Source organism: Parasteatoda tepidariorum, chromosome 10 (assembly GCF_043381705.1).
Source record: "Parasteatoda tepidariorum isolate YZ-2023 chromosome 10, CAS_Ptep_4.0, whole genome shotgun sequence".
Taxonomy (NCBI): domain Eukaryota; kingdom Metazoa; phylum Arthropoda; class Arachnida; order Araneae; family Theridiidae; genus Parasteatoda; species Parasteatoda tepidariorum.
Window position 1 is genome coordinate 33,740,413 of NC_092213.1, and position 13,217 is coordinate 33,753,629.

A 13,217-nucleotide genomic window follows, 5' to 3' on the forward strand; every position below is an offset into this window, starting at 1 on the left:
TATATATATATATATAACATACGTTTGGTCATTTTGTACTTACAAGTAAAAAGTAATACAAACAAACAAATAAAAGTTTTAACTTTGAACTTTAAATGTTGGTTTAATGATAATATTACATATTTCAAAGAAATCACAGATGTTATGCTTTAAGCTTACATTTCATAAAGTTCTATACGTTTGGAATAAATAAATAAGGGTAATACAAAAAATAAATAAAAGAAAATTAAAATTGCGTGAATGAAATAAAGCGTGCGATAGCACGTATTAAAAAAGATTATAAATAAAAGGATGGTAAAAAAAAAATCAACAAAAGTGTAGGAGGAGTAGGCTCAGATGAACAATACGAAATTCCTGCTCACTGTTTTGCGAGTGCACGCAATGCTTATAATGATAATAAAATTGTCCAAATAAAAGACCGTGTCCGTCCGGCTATATACATAACTACAGTCCACACTTTGATTTAAGAGCACGATTATAAAGGAAAAAAGAAGTGAAAATATTGCATTTTCACGTTTTGAAAGAAAAACATGTCGTGGCCTTTAAACAAATGAACTTTAGATTCCAAAATAATATTTAAAATAAATATAAAAAAAATGCAATATATTTGTACATTAAGATAAAACAGTGCGGATTTTTTTACAATCAATTTATTTTTATTTTTGAATAATTTGACAGTTAATTTTGTTGATTTTTACATTATAATTAGACAGTATGCGTCAAGTATTTTTTTTTTATTAAGAAAAAATTTTTGGAAATTTCTTTGAAAACCTAACTTGCCACTCATAGAAAGGACAATAGTATAACGCGTTTTGGATTTATTCGAAATGACACGAAAAAAGCATTTGAATTATGTACCTATGGTATCGGTAACTGCTTCGTTTTTCATTCGGTTTACCTAAATTAACTTGTAATGATGTATAGTGATCAGTATTCTGTTACACAATGAACTAACTAATAAACATTAATCTCCATGACATTTTTTGTTCAACATAAATCTATGCCATTTCATACAAATAAAAAAGTAAATAGTAAAAGCAGTCATGAGAATTCATAACATGTTTACACTTGTTGTTATAACAACTTTTCACAAAAGTTAGCGAATTGCTAAAAGCCCTAGGTGCTCACAGAGTATTTGATCAAAGTCTTGTGTGAAGTTTAATTTAAAGAATGAATTGATTTAAAAGAGCTGTTAAATTATTTTAAAAAAAATATCAAATTATGGTTTAATATTTATCCCGAATAAAATACTATAAAGAATTATTTTAATAAAATGTTTAATGAAAATATTTGATATAATTTTAAACCTTTCTTATAAATACTTAAGATTTTTGGTTTAAATGTTTTCTTTGCAATATAAAATCTTTGTTTTGGATAATTAAATGCTTATTTTTCGTATGGGTTCTACTTTGTTTCTATAAATAAGTTCAGATGGTTTTAAAAATTAACTTGTGATAATTGAGAATATTTACTTAAATTCAGAACAATGACTTTATTTATTTATGTATTTTAAAAATGAATATTTTTTGCTGTTGCAATATTTGTTGTTTTTCATATTAAAACACCGTTAAAAGTTAGTTTTTCCGCATTAAATATAATAAATTTCAAAATTCCACAAAAGCCATTATAATATTCATAAACATCTGTTATTACAAAATAAAACAAATGGATATTAAAACTTTTCACACAATTGTAGTTCACGTTTTGAATTCCTGCGAAACAAAACTCAATTTTAATCTCTATAGATATGGCAAAACCATGTAATCGCATAGTAGTGCATTTAAAAATGATTAAGTAATTATTTTGTTTTGGGAATCCAACCCACAACCTTGTACCCTTATCACTAAGTCGATTTAATTAAATGAAAATTATTACTACCTAGTTTTAAACAAATAATGCGAAAAAAAAAACTTTACAAAGCGTGAAATTTTTCCAAGAACTCGAAATGCATCAAAATGATTGCATTAGGTTCGCAAAACAAATTATATTGTACGATATCAATTGTAATTTCTACCGAAGCTCAACTCTTGAGCAATTACTACAAAAATAAACCGGAAAATTGGTGTTATTTTTGAAAAAGTTGCTTCGGTTGACCCAAATGTCTGGTTTAATTGAAATGTCTTTTTTCAGTTCCTTTTATTGGGTGATGCGGCTTTAGCAGTATCATTGAGTACATGAAATATTCTTTTTTTTTTTCCTTTTGTTTCTTAAATGTGACCCTAAACTGATGGAATCGGAATTTAATCGCAATAAAAATAAATGATTTTGTTTGCTTTCGTTGCACTTTTTGAGGATATACATAGCTATAAATTGTAGAGTTTATTTGGAAAATTTATCGAATTTCGAATTTATCAAAAAATATATATCACGCAGCATTGGGATTTTATACGTAATTGCTAAATATTTTATAATTTTATAGCTACTTTAAAAATGTTTTATTTATATTAGCAAGATTGAATTTAGTGATTTCTCTATAAAACTAAAAAAGGCTAAAATAGTTGTTTTGTAAACAAGTAAAAATAATTTAAACAAATAATTTAGTTTAATTTAATTTAGTTAACAAATAATTAACTAAAATCCTATTTCTTTTCTTTTCTCTTTTTTTATACACACATTTTGCAGTAACACATTTTGCGGATCAATATATTTTCGAATATCAACTGACAATAATAAATTTTTAGAATTCGAGATTTAATGATTTAAACAATGGAAGAACATTTTACGATGCATCGTGTTTTTAATGTAATTGTTAATTATGATTGTGTTATTATTTTACAGTCTCATTTAAAAATGCACCTCTAAAAATCTTAAAATTGCATAGAAAGAAACTTAATGTTTTATATACAAAACTGAAGGATTCTAAAATCAATTTTGTTTTATAAATAAATTAAGATGTAAACAAATAAATTAAAGGTAATAAAAATATATCGACTTTCACAATAACTAATTTTTAGAAATCTTAGACTGATGAACAATGAAAGAACATTGCACGAAAAATTAAATAATTTTAACTGTCTTGCCTAACATTGTTCATATTCTTCTTTAAAAATATTAGTATGACAGTAAAATAACAATAGATTACTTGATTTAATGTTTTAATTATCTAAAACTTAAGAATACTATAGTTATTAACATCTACACATTTTTTAGTAGTACTTTAGTAGTCAACTACACATTTTTTGGTAGCAATATTATAGTGTTTTGACGCATTAAATCTTCAATTTAAAGTTTCAAAAAGAATTTCAATAATTAAAGAATAAGAAATCAACAATTTAAAGACAAATCAATAATTAAAGAGTATGTATATTTACATATGATCTATTTGTTAGCTTATTTAGTTCTTAAATGTTTAAGTAGTTTGAATTTTGGAAAATATTCCAAACTTTAATTGTTGTTTTATTACCACTTGGTAAAATCTTTTTCAGAGACCGTACAAGTTTGTAGGTATGGATACTAATCTAAAACAAGGTAATGTACGAAATTGTTAGATTTTTTTAATACTATTTTTAAACCAAAATTAAAAAAAGTGCTTTCTAAACCAATAACAAGTTTCTAAACAGTTAAAAATAAATAAAAAGTTGATAATTCTTTATATTTAATTTCTAAACGTTAAATAACACATATTAATTTAAATCCTAATTAATAATTCATGGCAGTTTATAATACTATTTTCAATTTAACTATGAAAAGAAAAGTAACGTAACTTAGAATACATATAAAGTTTATTTTTGCTACATTATGTTTACTTTAAAAATAGAAGTTTGAATGTTTACCATATTGAACAAAAAGAAAACGTGAGAATACCACAGTTGCACACAACCATATATATTTCAATGATACTAGAATAGCCCTTATCGAAACTAGTAAACAAAGCACCAGATAGAAAAAGCTCCCCCGTCTCATTGAAAAAAAAAGGAGCTAATTTATGGCCAAAACACCCCTTGGCAAAAAAGTGGGGTCTTTTAATTGTTACTTTGGGACAAACGTCGCCAAGTGACTTGATTCAAGAACGATACACTTCTAGAAACTAACCAATTAAGAGGAAAAGACCAGCAATTCCCACCAGCTGGTGGTGCCTATAAAAATAAAGCAATCACTTCTCTGCCCCCCTTTTCATTGCCTCAATGAATGGCCAGCTTGGCAGGAATTCGACGCACCTATTAGCCACGGTGCCAAACTTCGTTTAAGCAATTAGTTTAAGAATGCCAAGCGATGAGATAAAGGAAAATTTTCGAAGAAAAATTCTATTTCTATAGATAGCTGATGACGTTTACAAGATAGCAAGCATCTTTTAACTGATTTGTTGGGACCTCACATGGAGGTGTCTTCCAAGAATGATTTGATAAGTGGAATTTTAGATTTCCGTTACTGTGTTTTTAATTTTGAAAAACTAATGATAGTAAGAAATCTGCAATTAAAAAAAAAAAAAGAACAATGTCTGGCAGTTTGTATAGAATGAAGATATCGAAATTTTCAAAATCGATATCAAAGTCTAAATCAAGACTTCAGAAGTCATAATCGATTAAGTCAAGATATTATAATTTTTAAATTGTAGTGATTTTTAAATTGTAGTCAAGTGATTCTGGAAACTTACAGAATCGATATCACAATAATCAAAATCAACAGTCAAAATAGATTTAACTAAAATATTATAATACTCAAAATAGAGTGAGTCAAGATTTCATAAGCGACAAATTTGTGGTGGTCAAGATCTAGCGAATCAAAATTACCTAATAATATCGATACTGTCAATATGTCAATAGTTAGAATCCAATGAATCAAGATTTCACAGAACAGATAAAGTCAAGATATTATAATAGTCAAAATCGAGTGAATCAAGAATTCATAACAGTCAAAATAGATATAACAAAAATATTATAATAAGTCAAAATCGAGTGAATCAAAATTTCTTATAAGTCAGAATCGATCTGTAACAGTCAAAACTACCTGAATCAAGATTTAGTTGCCAGAAACGATTTACTCAAGATATCAAAATAGTCAAAACGAGTGAATCAAGATACCATAAAAGTCAAATGTTTTTACTTCCTTGGCAGTTAGTAGTTATTGTTTACCTTATCTTTATTTAAACTAATTAAAAGTATTATAAGATGAAATTATGATATTAATGCTCAAATTAAAATAATAGAATTGCTGAGATATTTATTAAAATGGAGTCGAATATGAAATAATCCACCACTGGCACTAAAATAAAGATCTAGAAGTTGAACTACAGATGGAAAGGTGAGGCTGGTAGAACACGAAACAACAAAAGGTAAAAGTAGACATTTACAATGGAAAGTCGTTGCTTTTTAAAGATTACAGCATCCCGAAATAATTATTTGGGTTTAACAACATAGACAAGAAAATCGTTGTCCGGAACAATCAAAAACCTGAAAAAGATTTTAGATTTATGATCATGACGCTTCTTTCTGTGCTTGAAAGTGTTTTAATGCTTTACTTTTATAGATTCTTAAAAATTTGAAGAGTAACTTTTAAGAAACGAAATATAAACTTGATGGTCCTGTATTTCAGAGAAAAGTTAAGATATATTACAAGGATCATTTTTGGAGATATTTGGGTTTTTTAACGGATTTTTAACGAAATTTATCGTTAAAACTCAACCTTTCACAAAATTCTACTTTTGGAAGAAGAAAAAAAAAAAGCTGATTGCGTCTTTAATTCGTGATACTGAATAATCTTTCAAAGATATATTCACAAAAACAGGATTCTGACAAAAAGAAAACTGAATAATCTTTGAAAGACATATTCACAAAAACAGGATTCTGACAAAAAGAAAACTGAATAATCTTTGAAAGACATATTCACAAAAACAGGATTCTGACAAAAAGAAAACTGAATAATCTTTGAAAGACATATTCACAAAAACAGGATTCTGACAAAAAGAAAACTGAATAATCTTTGAAAGACATATTCACAAAAACAGGATTCTGACAAAAAGAAAACTGAATAATCTTTGAAAGACATATTCACAAAAACAGGATTCTGACAAAAAGAAAACTGAATAATCTTTGAAAGACATATTCACAAAAACAGGATTCTGACAAAAAGAAAACTGAATAATCTTTGAAAGACATATTCACAAAAACAGGATTCTGACAAAAAGAAAACTGAATAATCTTTGAAAGACATATTCACAAAAACAGGATTCTGACAAAAAGAAAACTGAATAATCTTTGAAAGACATATTCACAAAAACAGGATTCTGACAAAAAGAAAACTGAATAATCTTTNCACCACCATGCCTGGCTAATTTGGTTATTTTTATTTTTTATTATTATTTATACATATAGTATTATCATTATTTATGTATATAGTTTTTTTTTCTTTGGTGAAATAAAAGGAAGAGCAGATTTTTTCCTAAATTCACAAAAGCAACTTTCTTTACAAAAATGCAGGAATATTTCTGGTTTTTATTATTTACTTTTGTATTTAGTTTACATGTGGTTTGCTTCGTTAAATAAAAATTCGGAGCAGATTTTTCCCAAATTCACAAATAACAAGATCTTTCACAAAAGACAGGCAGACTTATGTCTCTATTGATATATTATTTGCGTTTGCATTTAGTTCATATATGGTTTGGTTAATACACATGCGAGAATATATTTATATGTAAAACTTATATTTAAATTTCGAACTTTATACGTTGACATCTAATATAGTTTTGATGCACAATTGTGCTTCAAAGCTGTATTAGAGAAGGAATTTTTTGTCAGTTCCTTAGTGTATAAAAATTATGAAAAATTCTTTCCTTCAAAAAATATGTAAAATAGAAAACTTACGGCTTGGGTCTTATTATATATTTAAAAAAAATCAACAATTATTACAAAAAAAAATTATACTTTTTAAAATATATAAATATAACATTCATTATTCTGAATTTCACTAGTTCATTTTCAAAACCATCTGAACTTATTTACAAAATTTAAAAAAAAGAACTCATACTAAAAATAAGTATTTAATTATCCAAAACAAAAAATGTATGTTGTAAAGAAAAAATTTAAACCAAAAATCTTAAGAAAGGCTTTAAAAAAAAATTCTTCGAATGAAATTACAAAATGCGCACCTTTACGAAATCTATCGGAAATTAATTCCGAAATTCAGTTTCTCATACTTTCATAATCAAAGATTATTTCTTTTTGGAAAAAAAAAAATATCTCTAAACTTTCTCAAGAGATTAAGTGCCAAAAAATGGAAGACTTTCACACGCAGTATTAGAAAGGGGAAGAAAAAAAAATCCCTAAAAATGACTCTACACTATCGAAGGATGTAAAACCCTCTTGAGACGGGACGGGACAATAGAAATGAAGAAAAATGATCATTATCCTCTTTTCCCTGCCTTATTTGTCCCATATAGATGAAAAAGTAGATAGGAAAAAAAAGCTATTTTAACATTAAGATTTAAGCAAATTTTAAAGAAGAAAAAGATTCACCATAAAAAATAATTAGCGCTAATACAAGACCCCGATATATCTTGATCTAAAAACAGTGTTTTTTCCGAACACCCCTTGTTCACCATCTGTCAAAAAGAGAAACAGTTAGCTACCCCATTTCCTCGTTTTTTTATATAGTTTAATGAGAACAAATTAGGTTCCACCTGGTAAGGGGGGTAGGTAGCGAAGATAACCCTCTATCCCGCCCATATTTCGCACCCTTCCATAGTTCATGACGTCATTCATAGAAAAAAGAAATGAAGTATAAACAACATATGGGAGACTACTCGAATTTTGCATTGGGCACGTTCATTCTTATTATTTTTATTATTATTATTTTCCTTTCTTTTCTAAGAAATGCATATTTTAGACACGTATTGCTGACTAGTATTATGGGAAAATATAGCACTAACTAAAGCAAGCAAGAGCTTCTTTTCTTTTCTTTAATATTTACAATAATGCAATAACAATGCAAATTATACATATTATTTTAATAAAATTAAAAAAAATATTGCATTCCAAAATTGCACACAAAATTCAATAACTTAAATCATAACATGTTCAGATGTTACAATGAACTCATATGGCAATCCATAAATAATCCATGTATTGTACAGAGATGCCAACTTGCTCCGGACAGCAAATATATATTTTAAAGTGGTAGTTTATCAATTGTGATTCTTGGTTTAATAAATTCAATTTAGTAGATTTTTATCCACCACTATTTCAAATAATTCTTTGGCTTATATAATTCACCACTTTATAGTAATTATATTATGTTATACCTCTTCAAAAGCGAGCAAAAATAGTAATATATTTGTAAAATTTACTTCGTAGTTATTTACTGTTTTTTTTAAAAAATATTTTGGCGTGTCCGGAGCAGTTGGCATCTCTGATTGTATAATAAATTACATTATAAATCTTTAAAATTGTTATACTTTTTTTGTCATTTGTATTTTTTTTTTCAAGACTGCTCTAGGAATAATCCCATGTGTCAATATTTAAAGCTCACACAAGCTTCTTCCGCTTTTAATAATAATAATAATGCTATAATAATATTGATGCTATAGCAATGCACATTATATTTATTATAACTTCATTAAATAGGTTTGCCTTGTAATAGCAAACAAATCCATTCCAAATATTTGCATTTGAAATTAAATTACGTTATTTCACAATAAAAGTGTTGATATTGTTGTAACAATTTACATGCGGTAGGTCATAAATATTGACGTTAATACAAATTTCTTGTAAAGCATTTTTTTTTCTAAATTTGTCACAATTCCAAAATTTTTATTTCATAAATTTTATAGATTCATGCAATTTTGAATTGGAAAATACATCAGTTAATTTTAATCTAGATGTTATACAACGTAATTTGCTGATATTTTGTTTTAAATTCTAAGTTTTTAAGTACAAAACATTTTGAAATTCTGATAAATTCATATCCGATAAAGGTTACACGATACAATGAAACAGCAACAAAAAAAAAAAGCAAATTAACATTGTTTGGTTTCCTAAAGATTGAAGAAACAGATGTCAGAACTTAAAATAAATAAAGCAATTTCCCACAAAAATAAATCAAGAAAGTAATGAAACTTAATTCACTACACACATAAACAACAACAAAAGTCGTAGCTTAAAGATATTTCTGAGAAAACAAAATAAAAGAAAAAGAGAGCGAGAGAGAAAGAAACACTACTCAAGAAATAATCTTATAAATATTTATCAGATACAGCCATCTTCACCAAAATATCGCCAATAACAAACTCCAAAATCGGAGTCAAGAATCGTGAAGAAAAAGCGAAGACGAAGAATCGAATGAAAAATGCAAAAAAATAGAGGATGAAGAAGGCTATGGAGAGAGAGAACAGGTAAGGTTATCAGCGAGGATCATCACAGAAGGAAATAATTAGAACAGATACGGACGCGCGGAAGTGTGAGAAATCCCCCCCGTCAACCCCTCAGAAGAAAAATAATCGAGGAGCTGAAAAAATAATAAATAAATAAAATAATAAAAAATGTACACACTTTCTCTCCCATCTCTTTTGTTAACGATCGTGTAATTAATGAAGAACAGACAGATGGCTTGCCTTTAATGCCCCTCTGTTGACTGGGCAGGCGTTACCCCCTCAAACAAAGCCTAGTACCCTCTCTACTATTCTGCGGCGGGGTGATGTTGATGTTATAGATCGTCAGCTCATTCACATGATTGAATAGTTGCCCATAAACTTCCTTTCATTGTATGGGGCAAAATTAAAATAATTGCGAATTTATGCAGTTTGCTTTTTGTGCTAAAAGAAACTAGATTTTCTAAATTGGGATCGAAACTGTAAGCTTATTAAATGAACCAAAAGATGTCCCATAACAACCAATTTCAGAAGAACAAAATGGAATTTGCAAGTGTATCTGATATTTTTCACAGTAATGCTCTAGAAAAGATGAAAAAAAAAAAAAATTTGAAGACCAACTCCAAAAGTAGATTACCTTTACGGATCAATTTCAAAATGATATTTGTAAGTGCATCTTATATTTTTTGTAATAAACTGAAAATTAGAAAGGATACTTTATAGTATCCCCACTAAAAACTACGACCAAAATAAATCCAATTTTAATAAAAAAAATTAGCACTAAAATGTTGTATTACTGTTAATGGTGAAATATGATACACAAAAGTCGAAAAAGCTGAAGACCAATTTCAAAAATCAAAATGGTATTTGCAAGAGTATCTGATATTTTTTGCAACAATGCAGCAAAAAAGATGTCTTGTACAATAGCTTCAAATTGGAAAACTATGAAAAACTATTACTAAACTATGACTATAATGAAATCCAATTTTAACCTTGTTTTAAAGCAATGATTATGATAATTCTAAATATGAAAGAACTAATTTTAAATGAATACTTAGTAAGGCCATAATTTCGCCCACATACAATTCAAACTTAATAAGATGTCAAGATAAAACTAATATCGTTGAAACCAAATTCAAAGTTAGTAAGGTATCAAAATGAATGATCATAGCATCGTTTAACTCCAATTCGAACTTAGTAAGATATCAAGGTGAAACATAATGTTATTTAAATTTAATTCAAAATTGTAGTAAACTGAAAATGTAGTAAAATTTTTAAAAAAATAAAGTATAACTAAAACAATAATAAAATTTAAAAAAATGAACTGAAATTTAAAAAATGAAGTAAAATTAAATGCAGTAAATTTATGTGATAAAATTAAAATATAGTAAAATTAAAAATAATAATAATAATATCTCCATATTTACTTTAAATTTAATAAATAGGGTGACAAGATAGCTAAAATATCCACTATGCAATTCTAATGTAGTAAAGGTACCAAAATTAATTAAATTATTTAGCTTTATTTAACTTTTTCTTTATTTTTTTTAACTTCGTAAGGTGCTCCACTGAAGCCTAAAATCCGGTCAAATAAATTTTAACAAACCATGAATAATTTTAAATTTCTTATACATAAATAATTTCTTTATTTTTATATTAAATCAGATCACTTAAACCTGCAGAACAAATGTGACGATAGTTTCATTTATTTCGAATCCTTTTTAACAGCGTAGGATAATAAAATACTGACAAAACATAAAAAAAATACATTGAAAATGAAGTTGATACATTACGATTCCAAAGAAAAATTAATTTTAAAAATAATTAATATCTCATAATTAAAAGAAAAAAATATTAATTACTAAAACAAAATCCAACGAAAACGATATTTGATACATAGAAACACTTATGACAGCCATACAATAATCATTTTCCCTGTACACCTTACCCTCAAATTTCTTATCGAAACGCAAAGAAGATAACGATAATCAATTTCTTTCAAAGAAAAACCGTATACATACGGCGTGTAATGGCGGTACGACACTTACACACAAGAATGAAGACCGATGATGAATAATCTTAGCGAGAAAAGAAAAAAAAAGAAGGAAAAGATGCGCAAGCGAATCTACGGATGCCTTTCCAATGACAAGGATCATGATACAGACGAAGGGATGATACTTGGGATCGAAAGGAGGACGTGGTTTAGTTGCTGTGATTAGAGGAAAACGATACCAAGGTATCGGGTTCGAGAAAAGGTGAGAAAATATATGGAATCACTGGTTGTTTGATATTATAGATTTTGTATTTCGTATAGTTATTTAAGCGAGGATATTAAAAAGGAAATTTTGGGAGAACCTTCAAAAGTAAGTTTCCCAGGATAGGGGAAAACAATAAGGGGGGTGGGGAAATAGTAAGTTTGTGAAAGAAAAGCTCACATCTTTCTATTTTATTTATTTGTTTTCAAACTCTTAGACTATATCTGTTATTTTAGTTTCACAGTTATAGTTTGTATTTTGTTAAGGAATACAAATTGCAATTATTTCTTTAAGAAATAAGTTTTTTTTTGTTTGATTTATCACAAAGGAGCTGAAAATGCTTTGATTCTATGTTCATCATTAATTATACATTCCTAAATTAATGAAATTCAAAAATTAATTTTCTATATTTATCATGAACGAGCTCAAGCTGATGTGATAGTCACGTGAAATAAATTAAAAATGAGCTAATTAAGTATAATACATGGCTAAATTGTAATAATAAAATTTTTAAGTCGTTCTTTCTTTTAAAACGTTAAATTCACGTAGAATCAATTTTTATAGATTTATGCACTTTTGAATTTGAAAATTCATCAAAGTGAATTTCAATCTAGATTTCCCTATAACGTAATTTTTTAATAGCTATTTCAATATTTAAAATGTAATTTTTATTTTATTTTATTCTATTTTTGTTTGTAATATTTGTTTCTTAACTAAAATATTAACAGTATAAATGTTTTAAGTGTTTCTATAAAGTTTTTTTGCTTTACAATTTTCATTCTAAATTTCTGTGTTTACTACAGTTGTCCAAATTTTAAACTTAGTCTTGTGATTTATCGTCGAATATTTGTATTTTCTATTAGAATTACTTTGAATAGATATTTGGCATAACCCTATTTATTTGTTCACGGTTTTTAAGTATCAAATAAAGGAGTAAATTTAAAGAATACCTGCTTCAAGACAGTTAGGACAGTTGAAAATTAATTCAACGTTTTAATCTTTTCTACGACTTTTATTCCATGAACCTAAGTATACAAATAAATAATTTCAAGCAGATCATATTTGGCGTATAATTTGGAATATTCAAATGAGAAATTGAGGAATAAAAAAAACCATTTCACGCATAACGTTCAGACCGTGCAGTATTCAAATGACCATTTCTGTGAATATGTATCAATAAACAAGTCAAATAAGCATTACCCATACAAAACCAAATTAGATCATGAAATATTATTAAATGAATAATACAACGATGACTCTCTTTTATCAAATAAAAGTCTGATTCGTCTCCCTGTTAAAAGTTTTCAAAGGGTGCTGTTGACCTTCCTTTACCCAGAATTCCCATCGGGAGCACACGACAGTGACAATTTCTCAGGAAACATTAAAAATTCCGAAGGGCGGGTGGCATAGCACTCACGCAATATCTCATATAAATAAGAGAATAATGAAAAAAAAATTATGCATTATGTCTTTTGTCCTCAGAGATATAACAAAAGCCCATTCTAAGAAATATCTAGATTTCTTTTTCCATTATCTTATTTTTCTTTATCTTCAATTTTCTTTTTTCATTCCAAAGATAATAAAGATATTAAAAGGGGGTGAATAGTTTACAATTTCCGATTCCATCATAAAAATATAACTAAAATGAAGTGCAAGACCAT

At 27.1% G+C, this 13,217-nt stretch overlaps 1 protein-coding gene and 1 long non-coding RNA gene across 4 annotated transcripts in view; one reads left to right on the forward strand and one right to left on the reverse strand.

Moving 5' to 3' along the window:
* Positions 1-13,217, reverse strand: part of LOC107457539 (zinc finger homeobox protein 3) — a 235,277-nt gene that overhangs the window by 72,625 nt on the left and 149,435 nt on the right. The gene's annotated exons all lie outside the window — the stretch shown is intronic.
* The window catches only part of LOC107457542 (uncharacterized), a 115,082-nt gene continuing 112,953 nt past the window's right edge, over positions 11,089-13,217 (forward strand). Inside the window, exon 1 of the long non-coding RNA XR_011637897.1 lies at positions 11,089-11,556. This is a non-coding gene — a long non-coding RNA (uncharacterized lncRNA). The remainder of the gene's footprint in view (positions 11,557-13,217) is intronic.